Here is a 21,817-nt window from a genome sequence, read left to right on the forward strand (position 1 = left end):
TCACTGCAGCACACTGGTTATATATTGCTTTATTTGGCATAATATTAGTAAATATTAGTGAGTAAAGTTACATTGTTATTCACTTAGCTATTGTGTGTGACATTTTTGTTTTGCAATATTATTGAATCGATTTTGTGAAGCAATTGGTGGCTGAGCGGTGGGATATTGCCTAAATAAAACTGTTTGCTAGACTTAGTTTGTTTATTAAGCATAGAAAAGGAGGAGAGAGTATCGATTCCCGGTCTCTCCCTGGCTGGGTGTCTATTTTCGGACCCTAAACACCCAGAGCACGGGAATGTAATAAGTATTTGGAGGGACAGCAGCTGGCAAAACCCTCGGCAACTTGTTGCCCAATTAGTTCTCTCAAGGTATGATCCTTCAGAAAGAAAGGCAGCTGCAGCCGTGGGGTGGGTTTATATGCAGTCACTTCAAAGCCAACAAGAGGAGATTGGCACTCTATTATTAGATTTACAGGCAGCTGTAGAGCAACGAGTTGCATTACAAACAGTCTTGAGAGATCAAATGAAACAGCAGGAAAATATGCAAGACAATTTTGAAGCATATGTTGTAAAAAATGTGAACAGAACTAGACGAAGGAGAGACCAAAAGCCTGTATTAGAATCGCATTCTGTACATGTCAAGACCCTGAGCAGTGGTCTGATTGGTTAGATTGGGAGGGTTCTGACAGTGAGGTAGGCGTAGGGGATAAGAATGCACAAGTCAAACCAATTGTCACAACAAAGACTATGGGAGAAGTTTCTCAGCGTACTGGAGACAGGATGGAGGCAGGGCAGCAGCCACTGGTGCAGAAGTGGCTATGACTGAGGAGACTTGTGGTTACACAACAGGGGAGTTAAGATAGTTTGGTGCAAGGTTTAGACAACAGCCTGTAGAGTGTATGCTGACATGATTATATAGGCTATTCGATCATGGTGCTTATATCATTCTAAACAGTCGGTAAGCAATAGCTTTGAGCAGCATTTGTGCAGACCCCATGGTACGTCTGAATTTTAGTTTTTTACACTAAGGCCTCATGCACGCGACCATAGCCATGTGCACGGCCGTGATTTTCCGGTTGGCCGGCCGCGGAGTGTCACCCGCGAGCCGCCCGCAAATGAGACTGGACTGCAGAACACGGCCGTAATAAGACATGTCCGTTCTTTCTGTGGTCCAGGCTCCTGGGCCATGCACGGACCGTGGAAACCACGGTCGTGTGCATGGGCTCATAGGAATGAATGGGGCCGCAATTCTCCCGTGGATTTTCGGGGGAATTGCGGCCGCAAAAGCACGTTCGTGTGCATGGGGCCTTAGTAAGACATTTATTAGCACATGTTTACAACACACACACTAAACTAATACCACACACTTTGTCAGAGGGAGTTCAGAGAATAAGGAAAATAGCTTGCATAGGTGGCATAGCACGGAATTGTTTACCTCATGCAAATGAGGAATTTGCAGTTGTAAAGGAATGGTAGGGACCAGATGCAGCATTATTTACTGCTAAAAGTCTACACTGCATGCAATCTTATATCCCAACTAGAAATTTTAGGGAAAACAAAGCTGACTAGGAATAGAACAGTGGATAAAAAGGACCACAGCAAATAAGGAATGATGCCCACATTAAGAAAAATCAACTAAAGATTTGTTGTTTCATCTTCTAGCTAGTGGGGTTCTAAAGGAGGAGGTTGATGGGATCAAGATTAGTAAACTGTTGAAGAGATGGCAAGATGTTAAGAAGTAGGGGAAGTTACAAACAGACAATTTTGGACATTTTGAGAGGGCAAATAATTGACACAGAAAGTGGGTATTATACTTTTGTTATTGCCATCTGTACTGTTTTTATTTCAGCCATTAAGCCCATTGTGAAGGGGAATGCAAAGTGGACTCCAGTGCACATGCCGGCCCGTTTACCACCAGCGCATCTAAAGCAATACCACATTCCTGGAGAAAACAAAGAAATGACAGAGAAAATACAAGCCCTACTACAAACTGGAGAGTTCAGATATGCAACCAGCCCGTTTAACAGCCCAGTGTTCCCAGTTTAAAAAAATGGATGACACTTGGCGGCCAACAATAGACTATAGAGGACTGAATAAAGATGCTCCACCATTGCATGCTGCCGTTCCAGATATGATTTCCTTGGTTAAAGGATTGCACAAACCGCAGGTGAATGGCATGCAGTTGTTGACTTGGCAAATGCATTTTTCTCAATTCACATTGATGACAGCTCTCCAGACTGATTTGCTTTCTCCTGGGATTGACAACAGTACACACCAACATTTTTACCACAAGGATATTTGCATTCGCCTACACTTTATCATGGATTTGTGGCAAGAGACCTTGAAAACATACAAACATCTTTGACCTGCCATAAAGTACCATTACATTGTTGACATCATGTTGTCAGATGACAACAAAAAGACTGTAAACGCAGACTTCGATTTTTTAATCGACTGAATGCTGAGCCGAGGGTGGGCTATCCACAAAGACAAAGTAGGGCTTGTACACAAGTCAAGTTCCTGGGAGTAATTGTCAGGGACCAGAGAAAACAATACCGCAACCAGTTCTGAAAACCATTGCCAATATGAAAGAGCCTACCACCGTGAAAGAGGCTCAATCCCTGTTGGGTCTATTTAAATTTTGGAGGTAATTTTGCCTCACTTGGGACTAATTTTAAGACCCATCCTTGAAGTCACAAGAAAGAAAAGTAGTTTTTTTCTGGGGTAAAGTCCAGGAGGATGCTTTGAACTGTGCTAAACAAGATATACAGGCTCACAACAAACTGAGGCCTGTGAGACCAGACTAGCCTTTCACTTTGGATGTGTCAGTAACTGCATACCTCTCAACCCTCCCGGAATCAGCGGGACAGTCCCAGATTCTGGGCGGTGCCCCTCTCTCCCAGGCAGGCGGCGGTATGTCCCGCTGTTAACCTCAGGACGCAGATACAGTTGAACCCAATTCAGAAGCCGGGAATCATCAGCTCCCTGCTTTAGTATTGGTTCAGAGCGGAGGAATAGAGGGAGCTCCTCCACTACTTTAAAGGGAACCTGTCACCAGCATTTCACCTATTCAACTTTACTTATCCCTCACTGGCCGCTGCTATCAAAAGTTCATTAGCGTTATCCCTTCTCCTAAACTCCTTCTCCGACTGTAAATAACGGTCTGCAAACATTTTGCGTCTTTTATCGTAATAATCCGGTGTCCCTTTGTGCGCACACACCAGAAGAGGACATCAATGCACAAGCGCAACATTTTGTGTGCTGCGGGAAGGCGAGGAGCTGTCAATCAAAAGTAAGGAGGCGGGGTAAACTCGGAAAGACTTGAGGAATGAAGATATGACTCTTTTCAAACAAAGATTTGACTATTTTCAAATGAAGATTTGACTCTTTTATGCTCATTAGCATACGGTGTGGGAACACTAAAAAGCTGAATACTAAAGCTACAGAGCCGACTAAGAAGACAATTATAGAGTATATAGAAATGATTTTTTACCCACTACCACCAGGTAGGGCTGGTTTAATAGGTGAAATTCTGGTGACAGGTTCCCTTTAAGCGCTGTGCTCGACAAAGCCCTTGACGTCACTGTATATATGGCTACTCCTTGAGCGGAATCCCTGATGACGATGATCTGGCCAGGGATTCCGCTCCTAGAAGAAACCCAGCCAGAGTCAGCAACGGGGACTCCGCTTAATGACTAGCCAATACCATCACTGTCCATATATGGACAGTGACATCAGGGCTTCCCCTCTAGTAGCGGAATCTCCGGCCTATGCTCTGGCTGGGGATTCCACTCCTAGAGTGAGTCCCAATGGCACAATTTACAGGGGGTGGTGCTATCTTCAAGGGGGTGTGGCACTATCTACGTGGACACCGTGGCCCTATATAGGGGCACTATCTACAGGGGATACTGTGGTGCTATCTACATCGGCACTATCTATGGGTACTGTGTCACTGTCTACAAGGGCACTAGGAACAGCTATGTGGGCATTGTACTGTATGGGGCAGCTATGGGGGCATTAGGCTGTATGGGGCGGATATGGGGGTATTATACTGTATGGGGGCATCTGTGTGGGTATTATACTGTATGGGGCAGCTCTGGGGCAGCTATGGGACATTAAGTTGCATGGGGAAGTTTGTTTGGGCATTATACTGCATAGGGGCATCTGTATGAACATTATACTGTATAGGGGCATCTTTGTGGGCATTATACTGTATGGGGGCATCTGTGTTGGCTTTATACTGTATGGGTGCATCTATGGGGCAGTATAATGTATGGTGGCAGCTATGGGGCATTATACTGTGTGGGGACAGCTTTTTGGGATTATAATGTGTCGGAGTCACTATGGGAGCATGATACTGTGTGTGCCAAACTGGGTGTGTATAGGCAGGGATTGGGTGGGATTAGAGGCATGGCTTAAGTGGAAAAAAATTGCCACACTGCACTGCACGCGCCACATCAGTTGTCCCTCTTTGTGATACTTGAAAGTTGTGAGGTATGAGTAACTGATCATGGCATGTCTTGGGGACTGTGGGCAAAAGTCTCCCACACTAGGAGCCAGAAAAGTTCCAATAGGATTCTGGTACAAGCAGTTTATCTTAGCACTGAAAAAATACAGCATGTTGAAGAAATAACTTTTAGCAGCCTGTTGTAATGGAATCACTAATTGAGCAATTCCCCAGAGTGCCAGTTATGGAATTGCTCTGTAAGCAATTCCCCAAAGGCAGCTTCAGACTTCCTGGATAAGGCATGCAGGTAATCCGCTACCTCAAGTCCGTCACTACTCTTATCAGCAGAGCCTAGGGCTACCCTATCGTCTTCACCAGAGCCCACGGCAAGGCAGGTTGGATTTGGCTGCATAGAACCCAGGTTGCATTAACAGAATACAGTGTTGGACAGGAGGTGCAAAGCAGGCAATACCAGAATGGAAAACCAGAAAGCCAGAGGCTAAACATCAAACAGAATAACTAACCAGGAGAGACTGTAAGTCCAAATCAGAAAGCAGAGGAATACCAGGAGTTGCAGAGGTCAAAACCAGCCGAGAGCAGAATGTCCAATGCTGAGAGCAAAGGTTTAACTTAAAGACAAGCCGAGGTCCAGTTCCAAGAATCCGAATAGTCAGGTGATACAGGGTGTAGCCAGGAGCTTGATGAGATACTTGCATACACAAAGAAATTCACAAGTAACAATGAATAGAACTGACCAGACTTAAATACTCCACCCTAGAATCTGATAGGATGAAACCAGAGAAATGAGATTGGCACTGCAACTCAACCCAGAGCCGCCCAGAAGCTAGGCTAGTAGTCATGACAACCTTAAAGAAGCAAACATTTCCTAACACCTGTACTGCTTTACAACACACAAAGGCTACGACAGGACTTCAGCCCGGCACTGTTTGCACAGATTTGCTAATAAATTCGTGCATGAAAAAGGCCTTGCGGCTTGTATGGCAGTTGCTCAGAAGCTAACTTTGCAGCAGTGGAAATAGTATTTATCTGAAAGAGGAGGGTTGAGAGGACAAGGACCTTCAGCAGTCAACAAACAACTGTAAGGACTGGTGAACTTTGATTCACAACAACCTGAGGAGCCACCCTCACAAGTTGATGGAGGGCCATACCTGGAAGCCCCTCCCTGATATCAGCCAACTGAAGTACAAAGACTAACATCCTGGTTCACGGATCGCCCAGTCACAGTGACATATAAAGGACTTTCCTGGACAGCTGCAGCTATCCAGCCCTCCACAAAGACTATCCTACATGAAACAGGAGATGTGGGATCAAGTCAGCTAGCAGAACTCATGGCTGTGCTAATGGTCCTGGAGGAAACGGAAGGTGAAGTGTTCATCTACACACTGACAGTTTGGCTGTAAGCAAAGGCTTAACTACTTGGATGTGCACATGGCACCAATACAAATAGACAGTGAATGGAAAACCTCAGGGGAGGCCAAGAAATATTTTACATTGTGGTATGAAGGAACAACAAGGACCATTTATGTGGGCATATTGATGTACCTAGCAGCATTAAAGCTGACAACTTATCTAAAGTCGGGAAAGCCAGTACATAAGCACTTATGCAAATGAGCCAATGAACAGAGTGGCCATGGTTGTACTCAAGACACCTAAAACTGGTCAAAGCATAAGCACATTCCTTTAGCATTGAAAGATGCAGAAAACATTGCCTCTGAATGTCCAGTATGCCGAAAAGCCAAGCAGGGAAAATAGAAACAACCTGTGGGACAGGTACATAGAGGTCAACATGTGTGGCAAATTTACTTTATTGGACCACCTTCAGTGGTGAATGTTCAAATATGGTATTGTGCCACAGCAGTGGACATATATTGAGTACTGCTCATTTGCCCAACTAAACATGCAGACCAAAAGATTACCTTAAAGTTTAGATATACTGTATGTTGTAAGACGTACACTTGTTTAACCTGCAATACATGTAAAGGAACAAAGAATTTTCGAAATTGTATATGAGGTCCTGTTTAATATTTAGGCCTTTGGGATTTCTGGTGTACAATATGAACATCTAGTACATCTCCCGACTAATTAATTTCCTCCTATAGTCCCCACCTGTGATTGGTCTAAAACATTTTTTATTCCTTGGAAGCTGAGAGAAATCAAATTTCCATTGTGTACAGTGGCGTAACTACTGCTGTAGCAGCCATAGCGGCTGCTAAGGGGCCCGCGGCATGAGGGGGCGCATGCCGCCCACCGGCACGGCCCCTCCATGACCAATGGCATCGCTAGCAGCCGCTATGGCTGCTACAGCGGTAGCGACACCACATTCAATAGTATCTGCATCCTTAGGACGCAGATACTATTGAACACTATGACAGAGCAGGGAGTTATCTCCCTGCTCTGCCATTGGCCATGAGCCGTTTGTGATGAAGTCACTGGATCACACCGGTCTACTCAAGGATCTCGTCGGCATTGAGGAGGCTTGTGTAGAAGTTGCGTTCCTTTGCGGGGCACCGTCTACAGGTAGGGGCTGTATGGCGCTATCTACAGTGGGGGTTTGTATGGCAGTATCTACAGTGGGGGTTGTATGGCGCTATCTATGGGCGGCTGCATGGCACTATCTACAGGGGGGCTGCATGGCGCTATCTATAGGGGGTGGCTGTATGGCACTATCTACAGGGGGTTATATGGCAGCATCTACAGGGGGGCTGTGTGGCGCAATCTACAGGGGGGCTGTAGTATGGCGCTATCAACGGGGGCTGTATGGTACTATCTACCGTGGGGGCATTGTATGGCAGTATTTACAGGGGAGCTGTATGGCACTATCTACAAGGGGGTCTGTATGACACTATCTACAGGGGAATCGAAAATAGACACGGAGAAAGCACTTCCAAAAAAAAGGACAGCTTTAATCACCCGTGCAACATTTCAGTACAACAGTACCTTCCTCAAGCTTGAGAAAGGTACTGTTGCACTGAAACGTTGCACAGGTGATTAAAGCTGTCCTTTTTTTTGGAAGTGCTGCCTCCCTGTCTATTTTCGATTGCCAAATATTGAGAACCATGGACCTGGTCCTATTGAGGCATGAACCCACTTGTGGTCCGGTGCTGTGGAATTTTTCTTTTTTGTACTATCTACAGGGCGGCGGTATGGCGCTATCTACAATGGAGCTGTATGGCGCTATCTACAGGGGGGTTGTATGGTGCTATCTACAGGGGAGCTGTATGGTGCTAACTACAGGGGGCTGTATGTCGCTATCTGCAGGAGGGCTGTATAGCAATATCTACAGGGGGGCTTTATGGCGCCATCTACAGGGGGGGCTGTATGACACTCAGGGGGCTGTATGGCGCTATCTACAGGGGAGGCAGTATGACACCATCTACAAAGGGGAGGTGGAGGGGTGCTATCTACAGGGGGAGGTGGGGCATTATCTACAAGGGGTTGCATCGCACTGTCTACAAGGCAGGCACTATTTACAAGAGTAGTGTTACACTGTTTACAGGGGGGCTGTATAGCACGGTCTACAGGAGTGCTGTATGGCACAATTTACCGGGGGGGCACTATCTACAGGGGGGCTGTGTGTGGCACCCAGGGGAGGGGGGCCCAGTCAAAAGTTTGCTATGGGGCCCAGTCTTTCCTAGTTACACCCCTGATGGTGTACCTGAGTTCCATCTAGTTCTCATCAATTCTCCCACTAGTATATTTTAATGACATGTGGAGCATTACATGAGCTTGCCTCCAAAATGGAGTTGACAGATGTCACTTGTCAGTCTTTCTTGTTAACTTTATGTGTAGAAAGTTAATGTTATATTTATCATAGACAGAAGTGAAGTCAAAATTCATGTTATTTTTATTCATGTACCTAAATAATTCTTGTGCCGGTTCTGAAGTCTCCTGCCATATCAGTAGTAGGTCGTCTATGTATCGACCATACCACTTGATATGGCAAAAGAACAGATTCTCCTCATTCAGAATAAATGTTTTTTCCCATATGGCCTTTAAATATTTGCTAAAGACGGGTAGTACTTAGTCCCCATCGAGACATACTTCTGGAGATAGAATTTCTGGTCAAACCCAAAATAATTGTGTCCAAGCAGGAATTCTACCGCCATGACCAAAAATCATTTGATAGCATTAGTATATGTGCTGTATCTGTCTACATAATAGCTTAGGGTTTGTATGGCTTGTATATGTGATATGCTGGGGTATAAGGCTACAACATCACATGAGAGCCACAGGCAGTCACTAGACTATTCCACATTCTGTAAAGGGTAATTAAACATTCAACGAACTTCTGACATGTCATAGTGACATGTCAGAAGTTTTGATTGGTGGGGGTCCGAGCACTGAGACCAATCGCTAAAACGAAGCGGCAGAAGCAATCGTGTGAGAAAATCGATGTAGCGGTGTGGGGGTCTCACTGCTCGGACCCCCACCGATCAAAACTTCTGACATGTTACTATGACATATCAGAAATTTGTTGAACGTTTAGTTACCATTTAAAGGGAAGGTGTCATGATTTTTTATTATTATTATTATTATTATATTGCTTTTAATATGATATTAACATAAATTTTATTTATTTGTGTTCTCATGTTCTACTTTTTGCTGTGTTCTTACTTTTACTTCTCTATGGTGGCTGCCATTTTTTCTTCATCTCTGTATGTGTCAGTTAACAACACATACAGAGATGCTATACGGCACATAAAACCCCATAGAGAATGCGAACGGGAGCCGTTCCATTCTCAGAAGCGTGCGCCGTCTGTGTGGGAACGGCGCATGCGCCGCTTCCACACAGATTAAAACAAAGCTTGTTCGTAGAGCGAAATACGGCGCCATTTTCATGTGGAGCGGAAGCCGCTGCCGGACAGTAAGATGATGACTTCCGGCCACGTCTTCCGGCGTTATAAGGAAAAGGAGCGTAGACCAGCGGAGGCAGCGGCAGGAGCAGGTAACTTATGTTCGTGTATGATGTCTGTATTATGTTCGTGTATGATGTGTATTATGTGCGTATATGTTAGTGTCATACTGTCTGCTGAGCCCGCTATCTAATCCTCCTAGCACTGTGCAGTCGCTCAGAAAATGGCAGCACACAGTGTAGGAGGTTTGAAGACATTGAAACCCCCCTTCTCCTGGCACTAGCCAGAAGAAGGGAGGGGGGATTGTGTGAGGACACTAGAGGAAAGTGTGTCCACCCCAAATTTGCAGCATAAATCAATGAGGTTGCTTTACCACAGTGACCATGCTACAATTTTGGGAACCGCTCCCTCTAGTGGCCAGCACATGGAAATGTTATAAATTAGAATCGAATTTATAATATTTCCTGACTTGTGAAAAATGTTTAAAAATTAAAACAATGTGTAATCACCAAAATACTAATTGTTTAACTGAAAAAAATAATAATTTCTAGCGACACATTCCCTTTAAAGACTAAATCACGTGTTTAGTATCTCTTTTGTATCCTGCTCTATTTCTAGTGGTTGGAGATAGTGGTTCACCAATGCTCCTAGTTGTTTGCCCAGAGATCCAATTCCTGCTACTATTGGTCTAGGTGGAGGAGGAAAAAGTTCCTTGTGTGCTTTAGAAAAAAAAAATGGTATATTGGTATTACTGGAGTTTCCACATGCAAGTATTCCATAATTTTGTCTGTTATTGCTCCCATGTAGACTCCCTTTTTTAGTAAGACTTTTATTTTCTTCTGGAGGTCCATGGTTGGATTTGAATTCACATGTCTGTAAGGGTATGTTCACACGGCCTATTTTCGGCTGTTTTTTGGGCCGTAAACGCCCGAAAAACGGCCGAAAAATCGGAAGCAGAACGCCTCCAAACATCTGCCCATTGATTTCAATGGGAAAACGGCGAGAAAGAAGTGCAGGACAGGTTTTTTGAGCCGTTTTCCATAGACTCTATTGAAAAAAGCTCCAAAAACGGCCGTAAAAAAACGCAGCGGAAAACGCAGTAACAAAAAAAACGTCTGAAAATCAGCAGCTGTTTTCTCTTGAAAACAGCTGCGTATTTTGGGACGTTTTTGACTCTGCGTGTGAACATACCCTAGGTCGTACTATACTGTAGCATTTCAATATGACATTTTTGTTACAGTCCTACATTGAACACTACAATGTTTATCCCGTTAGTGACCGCCAATACGCCTTTTAACGGCGGCCACTAACGGGCTTTATTCTGATGCATATGCCTTTTTACGGCACTGCATCAGGATAAAGTAAACAGAGCAGAGCGTCAAATCTCCCTGCTCTCAGCTGCTAGAGGCAGCTGAGGGCTGGGGGTGTCCCTGCTCTGCCGGGTAAGATCGATATTAGTCTCGATCTCACCCGTTTAACCCTTCAGATGCGGTGCGCAATAGCGTGCACCGCATCTGAGTGGTTTTGGAGAGAGGGAGGGAGATCCCTCTCTCTCCCACCGACACCCGGCGATACGATCGCCGAGTGTCTGTGTCCCCAATGGCAGCCAGGGGCCTAATAAAGGTCCCCAGGTCTGCCTGGAGCGAATGCCTGCTAGATCATGCCGGAGGCATGACCTAGCAGATGCCTGTCCGTTTTAAACGGACAGGCAGTAATACACTGCAATACAAAAGTATTGCAGTGTATTACAATAGCGATCGGAGAATCACATATTAAAGTCCCCTAATGGGACTAGTAAAAAAGTTAAAAAAAAGTTTCATAAAGTTAATTTAAAAAAAAAATTTAAAAAAAAATGAAAAACCTGGCTTTTCCCCTTACAAAATTCTTTACTATTAAAAAAACTAAATAAAGTAAAAAAGTTACACATATTTGGTATCGCCGCGTCCGTAACGACCCCGACTATAAATGTATTACATTATTTAAGCCGCACGGTGAACTCCGTAAAAAATGTAATGAAAAACTATGGAAAAATTGCTGTTTTCTGTGAATCCTGACTTAAAAAAAATGTGATAAAAAGTGATCAAAAAGTCGCATCTACTCAAAAATGGTACCAATAAAAACTACAAGTCTTCCCGCAAAAACTAAAGCCCTCATACAACCGCATCGGCGAAAAAATAAAAACGTTACGGCTCTTCAAATATGGAGACACAAAAACAAATAATTTTGAAAAAAAAAGCGTTTTTACTGTGTAAAAGTAGTAAAACATACAAAAACTATACAAATTTGGTATAGTTGCAATCGTAACAACCCGCTGAATAAAGTTATTGTGTTATTTATATCACACGGTAAACGCCGTTGATTTAAGACGCGAAAAAGAGTGGCGAAATTTCTGGGTTTTTTCTATTCCCCCCCCCAAAAAAAAGTTAATAAAAGTTAATCAATAAATAATATGTCACCCAAAATGGTGCTATTAAAAAGTACAACTTGTCCCGCAAAAAAGAAGACCTTATACAGCTATGTCGACGCAAAAATAAAAAGGTTATAGCTCTTGGAATGCGACGATGGAAAAACGTAAAAAATGGCTTGGTCATTAAAGAGGCTCTGTCACCAGATTTTGCAACCCCTATCTCCTATTGCAGCAGATCGGCGCTGCAATGTAGAGAAGAGTAACGTGTTTTTTTTTTTAAAAAACGAGCATTTTTGGCTTTCTAAAGTACAACTGGGCGTGTATTGTATATGTACATATGGGCGTTTTTACTTCTTTTACTAGCTGGGCGTTGTGAATAGAAGTGTATGATGCTGACGAATCAGCATCATCCACTTCTCTTCACAACGCCCAGCTTCTGGCAGTGCACAGACACACAGCGTGTTCTCGAGAGATCACGATGTGACATCACTCACTTCCTGCCCCAGGTCCTGCATCGTGTCGGATGAGCGAGGACACATCGGCACCAGAGGCTACAGTTGATTCTGCAGCATCATCGGCGTTTGCAGGTAAGTCGATGTAGCTACTTACCTGCAAACGCTCATGCTGCTGCAGAATCAACTGTAGCCTCTGGTGCCGATGTGTCCTCGCTCGTCCGACACGATGCAGGACCTGGGGCAGGAAGTGAGTGACGTCACAGCGTGATCTCTCGAGAACACGCTGTGTGTCTGTGCACTGCCAGAAGCTGGGCGTTGTGAAGAGAAGTGGATGATGCGGATTCGTCAGTATCATACACTTCTATTCACAACGCCCAGCTAGTAAAAGAAGTAAAAACGCCCAGATGTTACACACAATACACGCCCAGTTGTACTTTTACTTTAAACACGCCCAGTTGTACTTTAGAAAGCCTCATTTACATAAATATAAAAATGGTCATAACTTGGCCAAAAATGCTCGTTTTAAAAAAAAAACAAAACGTTACTCTTAGGGGGGATTCACACGAGCGTGTATTCGGTCCGTGCGGGCCGCGTGGTTTTCACGCGGCACGCATGGACCAATACAAGTCTATGGGGCAGTACAGACAGTCCGTGCTTTTTGCGCAGCGTTTGTCTGCTGCGCAAAATGCGCGACAGGTTCAATAACTCTGCGTATTTCGCGCATCACGCACCCATTGAAGTCAATGGGTGCGTGAAAATCACGCGCACCACACGGAAGCACTTCCGTGGGACGAGCGTGATTCGCGCAACAGCAGTGAAAAGGATGAATGAAAACCGAAAAGCACCACGTGCTTTTCTGTTTCCGAACATCCAAACGGAGTGTCTTTGCGTACCGAACTTCACCGGGTTCGGCCAAACTCGTTTTGGCCGATCCCGGCAAAAAAATTATCGGTACGCGACGTCAGGAGATAGTCACTGTCCATGGTGCTGAAAGAGTTAAACTGTTTCAGCACCATGGACAGTGACTTGCGATCCCAAAATACATTAACCTGTAAAAAAAACCCGAAGTTCTAACTTACCGATTACTCCTGTCTCCTTCCTGCAGTCCGACCTCCCGGGATGACACTTCAGTTCAAGTGACAGCTCCAGCCAATCACAGGCCAAGCACAGGCTGCAGCCAATCACAGGCTGCAGCGGTCACTTGGACTGCTGCGTCATCCAGGGAGGTGGGGCCCGATGTCAAGAGAGGCGCGTCACCAAGGACGCGTCACCAAGGACGCGTCACCAAGGCAACGGCCGGGAAGTTCTCGGTAAGTAGGAACTTTATCTTTTTTTTTTACAGGTTTTTCGCTGTTGTGTTCGGCATTCACTGTCGAGGGTGCTGAAAGATTTAGCTCTTTCAGCACCTTGGACAGTGACGGGCGTCGACAAGCCTCATCTCTATGATGCCGGCTGCGCGAAAATCACGCAGCCGCGCATCAGACACGCATGACACACGCAGCTGTCAAATGGTTTTTGCGCTCGCAAAACGCCGCGTTGTTTGCGCGCGCAAAAACGCAACGCTCGTGTGAATCTCCCCTTATCTACATTGCAGCGCCTATCTGCTGCAATAGGAGATAGGGGTTGCAAGATCTGGTGACAGAGCCTCTTTAAGGTCTAAAATAGGCTGGTCATTAAGGGGTTATAGAACATCCGTTAGTATATAAATTGACAGATTTATTATTGGTTTGTCCTTTGTTTGTATTGTTGTTTCCTCTGGGGATAACGTCTGCCTCCCCGTGTTTTCACCTGCCCTTCTTTTCCGTTTTTTGAAGGACCTGGGTTGGAAAATTGTTTATTAAATCTTGGGCCTTGTTGTTTAATATATTTGCTGGTATCTCCACCTGTATTGGAATCAATCATTGAGCCCCCTGATGAATCTGATAGTTCATCTGACATTGTTGTGGCCGATGTATCCATAGATGTGTCTGTATTTGCAAAGCTTAACATTCACAAATTTTTATTGCTGTGTGCTTCTTCTTTTCTAATTATATATTTGGTTATTCTGGTAATCGCCGGAATCTCTTTGGAATTGTATTTTTTTTCTTTCCTTAATGATTTCTTCCAATTTATTTTATTACGTAACTTCATATCTTTTTTAGTAAATTCCAGTATTAATAGTTTTAATTAGTTTACTGTAAATGTCTGACTTGAATCCTAATGCAAATCAATGTTTGTTCCTCATATGTTATTATTAGTTTCAACAATTTCGATAAACATTCAGATAATATAGCACTGCATTCTATAATAAAGTGGTCATTTTTTTTATCCTCAGACCACGTGGGATCATGTTTTTGTCTATATATGACTTTAAAGTAGTGAAGTCCCACCATATTTTTGTTTCTTTTGTAAGCCCTTTTTTCAAGTTGTGACATTAATGACTTTTATTCAGTAATCATCTGGGATAGATGTATTATCAAATACTGATGCTAGTTTTTTAAGCCGTATTGTCCAATCTGCCAAAGACCTTCCTTTTGGACTGTGCGGGAGCGGCGCATGTGCCATTCCCACACAGACGGCGTACACTAAAGTGAATGGAACGGCTCCCGTTTGCATTCTCTATGGGGATGTATGTGCCATATTCCATCTCTGTATGTGTCGTTATTCGACACATACAGAGATGAAAAGAAAAATGGCATCCCCCATAGAGAAGTAAAAGAAAGAAAAAAGTTAAACACAAAAACACAAATAAATAAAATTTATTTTAATAACATGCTAAAAGCAATAAAATATAAAAAAAAATAATTTGTGACACCTTCCCTTTAATGCTGGTTCCTGCCATCCCCAGGTATAGGTAGGCTTAAACCCAGTTCTGGGGGTATGAACAGCGTAGGGACCCACCTTCTCGTGGCAGGTGGGTTCACACAATTTCATCAAAATGTGCTCTAAGAACCTCACTATCGTAAGTAGATCCAGCAGCAATGTATATTTATTTATAGTGTTCGGGTGGCATTAGTGTTCGCAGAGTGCTGTTGTCATATTTGGATATGGAAACGTTGGAATTGGGCTAATAAAAACACTCTTTTTTTACATTTATCTTGGAGTGCTGCCTATTTTTGGAAATTTATACATATGTTCACTGCAGCACACTGTTTACATATTTTGCTGTGTTTGGCATAATAATAAGTAAGGTTATATTGTTATTCACATAGATATTGTGTGCAACATTTTTATTTTGCAATATCTTCAAGTAAACCCCCATTGATGCCGCGAAGATGATGACATTTTGAGGCCATGTGCTGCATATAGGTCTAGTAAAGAAGCCAAAGATTAGGCAATACTGGAGTATATGTACCGTTATTATACCCCATTATTATACCTTGATATACTCCACGCGGCTTACATATGCTTTATATTATAAATTGAAATACCAGTAAAACTCCAAACAAAACCACTACTTTTTATTACACCTCTAGATAGAGATTCCTTAAAGAGGCTCTGTCACCAGATTTTGCAACCCCTATCTGCTATTGCAGCAGATAGGCGCTGCAATGTAGATTACAGTAACGTTTTTATTTTTAAAAAACGAGCATTTTTGGCCAAGTTATGACAATTTTCGTATTTATGCAAATGAGGCTTGCAAAAGTACAACTGGGCGTGTTGAAAAGTAAAAGTACAACTGGGCGTGTATTATGTGCGTACATCGGGCGTGTTTACTACTTTTACTAGCTGGGCGTTGTGTATAGAAGTATCATCCACTTCTCTTCACAACGCCCAGCTTCTGGCAGTGCAGACACAGCCGTGTTCTCAAGAGATCACGCTGTGTCGTCACTCACAGGTCCTGCATCGTGTCAGACGAGCGAGGACACATCGGCACCAGAGGCTACAGATGATTCTGCAGCAGCATCGGCGTTTGCAGGTAAGTCGATGTAGCTACTTACCTGCAAATGCTGATGCTGCTGCAGAATCAACTGTAGCCTCTGGTGCCGACACGATGCAGGACCTGTGAGTGACGTCACAGATCTGCACTGCCAGAAGCTGGGCGTTCTGAAGAGAAGTGGATGATACTTCTATACACAACGCCCAGCTAGTAAAAGTAGTAAACACGCCCCGATGTACGCACACAATACACGCCCAGTTGTACTTTTACTTTTCAACACGCACAGTTGTACTTTTGCAAGCCTCATTTGCATAAATACGAAAATGGTCATAACTTGGCCAAAAATGCTCGTTTTTTAAAAATAAAAACGTTACTGTAATCTACATTGCAGCGCCTATCTGCTGCAATAGCAGATAGGGGTTGCAAAATCTGGTGACAGAGCCTCTTTAAGGAATGCAGTTTACAAAATGGGGTCACTTCTTTGGCATTTCCACTGTACAGGTACCTCGGGGACTCTGCGATAGCAACATGTCACCCAAAAAACAATCCATCAAAATCTGCACTCCAAAAGCCAAATAGGGCTTTTACCTACCTGAGCCCTGCCATGTGTCCAAACAGCAGTTTATGATCACTTATGGGGTATTTTCAAAGTCATGCAGTGAGGAGGAACAGCGATTTTAAACCTATTTTGTTGAAAGTGCATTTTTAACCTATTCTGTTGAAAGAGCAGGGCCGTATTTGCCACTAGGCACTGGGGGTGCAGTGCCTAGGGCGTCCGGCAGGGGGGCGGCTGCAGGATGTTTTGTTTTTTCCTTTTTTTTCTCTTAAAGGGGTTTTCCCATCAGAGAAATTAATGAAATATCCTGTGGATATGTCATAAATGTCAGATAGATGCGGGTCCCACCTCTGGGACCCACACCTATCTCTAGAACGGGGCCCCGTAAACCCCGTTCTACTGCTATGTGTTGCAGCTGAAAAGCGTGATGTCCGACCATGAATTCCGGAAACAGCACTACGCTGTTTACGCAACTACTATTAAGTTCTTTGGGACTTACGGAAATAGCTTAGCTCAGCGAGCTACGCTGTTTCCGTAAATTCATGGTCGGGACACACACTTTTCAGCTACAACGCACAGAGTGGAAGAATGGGGTTTAGGAGGCCCTGTTCTAGAGATAGGTGCGGGTCCCAGATGTGGGACCCGCATCTATCTGACCTTTTTTGACATATCCTGTGGATATGTCATAAATGTCTCCTATGGGAAAACCCGTTTAAGAAAAAAAAAAACACTTGTATCCCCTAGGTTAGGGGATACATGTGTGATCGCCGGGGGTATGGAGAATGGGGAACCGAAAGTCCCCCGAAGTGCTCCATGAGAATAATTGGACAGGTTCTGTGTCCGACAGCGCCATAGAAATGAATGGAGCACTGGTCGCGGATGTCCCATGCTTCTCATGCTTAAAGAGGCTCTGTCACCAGATTTTGCAACCCCTATCTGCTATTGCAGCAGATAGGCGCTGCAATGTAGATTACAGTAACGTTTTTATTTTTAAAAAACGAGCATTTTTGGCCAAGTTATGACCATTTTTGTAGTTATGCACATCGACTTACCTGCTAACGCCGATGCTGCTGCAGAATCAACTGAAGCCTCTGGTGCCGATGTGTCCTCGCTCGTCTAACACGATGCAGGACCTGTGAGTGACGTCACAGCGTGATCTCTCGAGAACACGCTGTGTCTGTGCACTGCCAGAAGCTGGGCGTTCTGAAGAGAAGTGGATGATACTTCTCATTAGAGCGCCCAGCTAGTAAAAGTATTAAAAACGCCCCGATGTACGCACATAATACACGCCCAGTTGGACTTTTACTTTTAAACACACCCACTTGGACTTTTGCAAGCCTCATTTGCATAACTACAAAAATGGTCATAACTTGGCCAAAAATGCTCGTTTTTTAAAAATAAAAACGTTACTGTAATCTACATTGCAGCGCCTATCTGCTGCAATATCAGATAGGGGTTGCAAAATCTGGTGACAGAGCCTCTTTAATTGATTGGCCAGAACTGCTCACATGAGCAGCTGTGGCCAATTTGAGAACAGTGGGCATGTTTTAGACTTTTAGACTTAGTCTAAGAAGCGATGTGGGTCCCGGACGGCAGAGCAGGACAGGAGGGCACCGCAGCAGGTCAGGTAAGTAAATGTTCTGTCGAATGTAATGTACTGTCTTCAATTATATCCGTGTCCTTAGGAAGCGGATACATTGAAAGCTGTGTTGAGGCAAGGGAACCGTTAGTTCCCTTCCTCATCATTTGCAGTCGTTCCTCTGGAGCAGGCCTGATCAGAAAAGAACATGGCTGCATCAACGGAAAGTTTATTCCTGAGCCCACCGACGCTAGTAACTCCTAAATATTTTCTTGAAAAAAAAACCTCCACACAACCCTCGTTAACCATTTTATTGAAAATAGAAACTCTGTCATCAAAGTAGTGCTCGAATCCGACGTAGTCCAACGACCGAACCTGTAAAAAAACACAAAAAAAAAACATTAGTAACACGTGGTAGGATTAGATACAAAACATTAGTAACACTAATAACTAAAAAAGCAAAACCATTATCATACTTACCTTACTGGGTCTGTGACAGTAAACTAAGCAGTGACAGCTCTACGCTGTTATTGGTTAGTTTACATCACATGGTCCCAGATTCCCTCAGTTCATTGGCCTACTTTTAAAAGTAGGATAATGTACTGATGTAATCGGCGGGGTGTAATTTACTCCAGTCGGCTGCAGGAGTGGGGGTTTTTTTCTAAAAAATAATAAACTGTGACCTGATCAATAATAGGGGAAATGGGCCCCAATGTTCATGTGGGGGCAGGGGAAGGAATGTTAATGGGGTAGCACTGAGCATTTTTTTTTTAGGGTAAGTTCACACATAGTGTAAACACTTCGGATTTTCTGCAACGGATTTCATTGAGAAAAATCCCCAGTGTAATACAGTAGCAGCAAAGTGGATGAGATTTGAACAAATCTCATCCACACTCGGAATAAAAAAAAACACAGATAAACCGTTCATAAATTGACCTGCAGTGTTTTTTTTTAATCTGCAGCATGTCAATTTTTCTGCGGGATCGCTGAATTTCTGTTGCAGGTTTTCCCCATTGAGTTCATTAGGTAATACCTGCAACAATTAGCACATATTGCGATTTTCACGTCGGAATAGCTGCGTTATCGGGGGCGTCAGCACTAAGACTGGGTTCACACGAGCACATTAACGTCCGTAATGGACGGACGTATTTCGGCCGGAAGTCCCGGACCGAACTCAGTGCAGGGAGCCGGGCTCCTAGCATCATAGTTATGTACGATGCTAGGAGTCCCTGCCTCGCTGCAGGACAACTGTCCCGTACTGTAATCATGTTTTCAGTACGGGACAGTAGTTCCACGGAGAGGCAGGGACTCCTAGCATCGTATATAACTATGATGTTAGGAGCCCGGCTCCCTGCAATGAGTTCGGTCCGGGACTTCCGGCCGAAATACGTCCGTCCATTACGGACGTTAATGTGGTAGTGTGAACCCAGCCTAAAAGTGCCTAGGGCAGCACCAACTCCAAATACGTCTCTGATGGGAGTCGTTCTCTTTTCTTTTCCTCTATTCTCCATCTGACACGGACCGTTATGCCAACTTCTCCTGATGACTGCAGAGTTTCCTGATGAGAAATCGTTGCCCCTCGCTTCTGCAGCCATTTTCAGCGTCTATAGCAACACAGAAACTCACAAACTAAACACCCTAAATTATTTTATACCCCAGATGAAACCCCTAAGCAAATTAAGACTCCAGGCCCATACATTAACTCAGATCAATAAATTCGGTCCCCAAGGGGTAACTAAACTTTTAAAAAACTTTTGTTGTGTCATAGTGATATGACAGATATACACTATACACACCACACACTATATAGATTTACACTATATACACTATACACACGGTATATAGACTATACACACACCACACACTATATGGACACACACTATACGCACCACACACTATATAGAATTACACTATACACACACACTATATACACTATGCACACACTATATACACACCACACACTATATAGACACAAACTATACACACCACACACTATATAGACTTACACTATACACACACTATATACACTATACACACACCACACACTATATAGACTTACACTATATACACACACTATATACACTATACACATACTATATAGACTATGCACACACTATATAGATACACACTATACACACCACACACTAAATAGACTTACACTATACACACACACACACATACACACACACACACACACACACACACTATATAGACTTTACACACACCACACACTCTATATAGACTTACACTATATACACACTATACACACACTACATAGACTATACACATACCACACACTATATAGACTTACACTATATATACTCTATACACACACTATATAGACTTACACTATATATATACACACACTATATGCACTATACACACACTATATGCACTATACACACACTATATACACTATGCACATGCTATATAGACTATACACACACACACCACACACCATATAGACTTACACTATATATACACACACTATAAACACTTACACTATATATACATACACTACATACACACTATACACACTATATGCACTATACACACTATATTCACTATACACACACACACACACACTATACACACACTATATACACTACACACACACACTATATGCACTATACACACACTATATGCACTATACACACACATTATACACTATACACACAGACACTATATGCACACTATATGCACTATACACACACACTATATGCACTATATATACACACACTATACACACTATATACACTGTACACACTATATACACACACACACACACTATACACACACTATATACACACTATATGTACTATGCACACACACATACACACACTATATACACACACTATATGCAATATGCACACACACACGCACACTGTATACACATACTATATGCACTATGCATACACACACACTATATGCACTATGCACACACTATATACACACACACACTATATGCACTATACACACACACTCTGTATGCACTATACACACTCACATACGCTATATGCACTATACACATACACACTTACCAGAGCCTCTTCCTCTGCGGTGCTTGTGCTCTGGCAGCCTACAGGACCTTGATCATGTGACTGCGACGTCACCACAGGTCCTTCACCCCCTAGTTGCAGTCCTGCCATTATCAAGCAGCTGCTGGAGGTGTAGACAGATGGGACAGTGCACAGCAGCACAGAGGAGCAGACTGCCAGGGAGAGTGACTCTGGCACCTGCCCAGCACTATGTCTGACAGTCTGCTCTGTACAGCCGATGTGCTGTGACGCCCGCCCCCTGTTCCCTGGCCTAGCTCGTCCCTGCAGATGACTCCCCCTGCACCCCCCCCCCCCCCGCCCAACTCTTCATCAGCAGGTGAGACCGATGACCGCTAGAATGTGGCCGGCAGCAGCCCTGCATAGTTTATTGAGGTTATGTGCAGTTCAGGCAGCCATGGGCCCCCTGGGAGCCTTGGGCCCTGGGCGGTCGCCCGAACCGCCCATAGGATCCGCCACTGGGAGGACCTCTCCGGAATTCCAATCAGGGACTGGTGAGTGCTGGCGAAGCCATGGCAATCCCAGCAAGAAGGGGTTAATAGCTTTGGTTAAGACATAAAAGGCTATTAGCTCAGAATGGAGAAC

The sequence above is a fragment of the Rhinoderma darwinii genome, chromosome 4 (assembly GCF_050947455.1).
Source record: "Rhinoderma darwinii isolate aRhiDar2 chromosome 4, aRhiDar2.hap1, whole genome shotgun sequence".
Classification (NCBI taxonomy): Eukaryota; Metazoa; Chordata; class Amphibia; order Anura; family Rhinodermatidae; genus Rhinoderma; species Rhinoderma darwinii.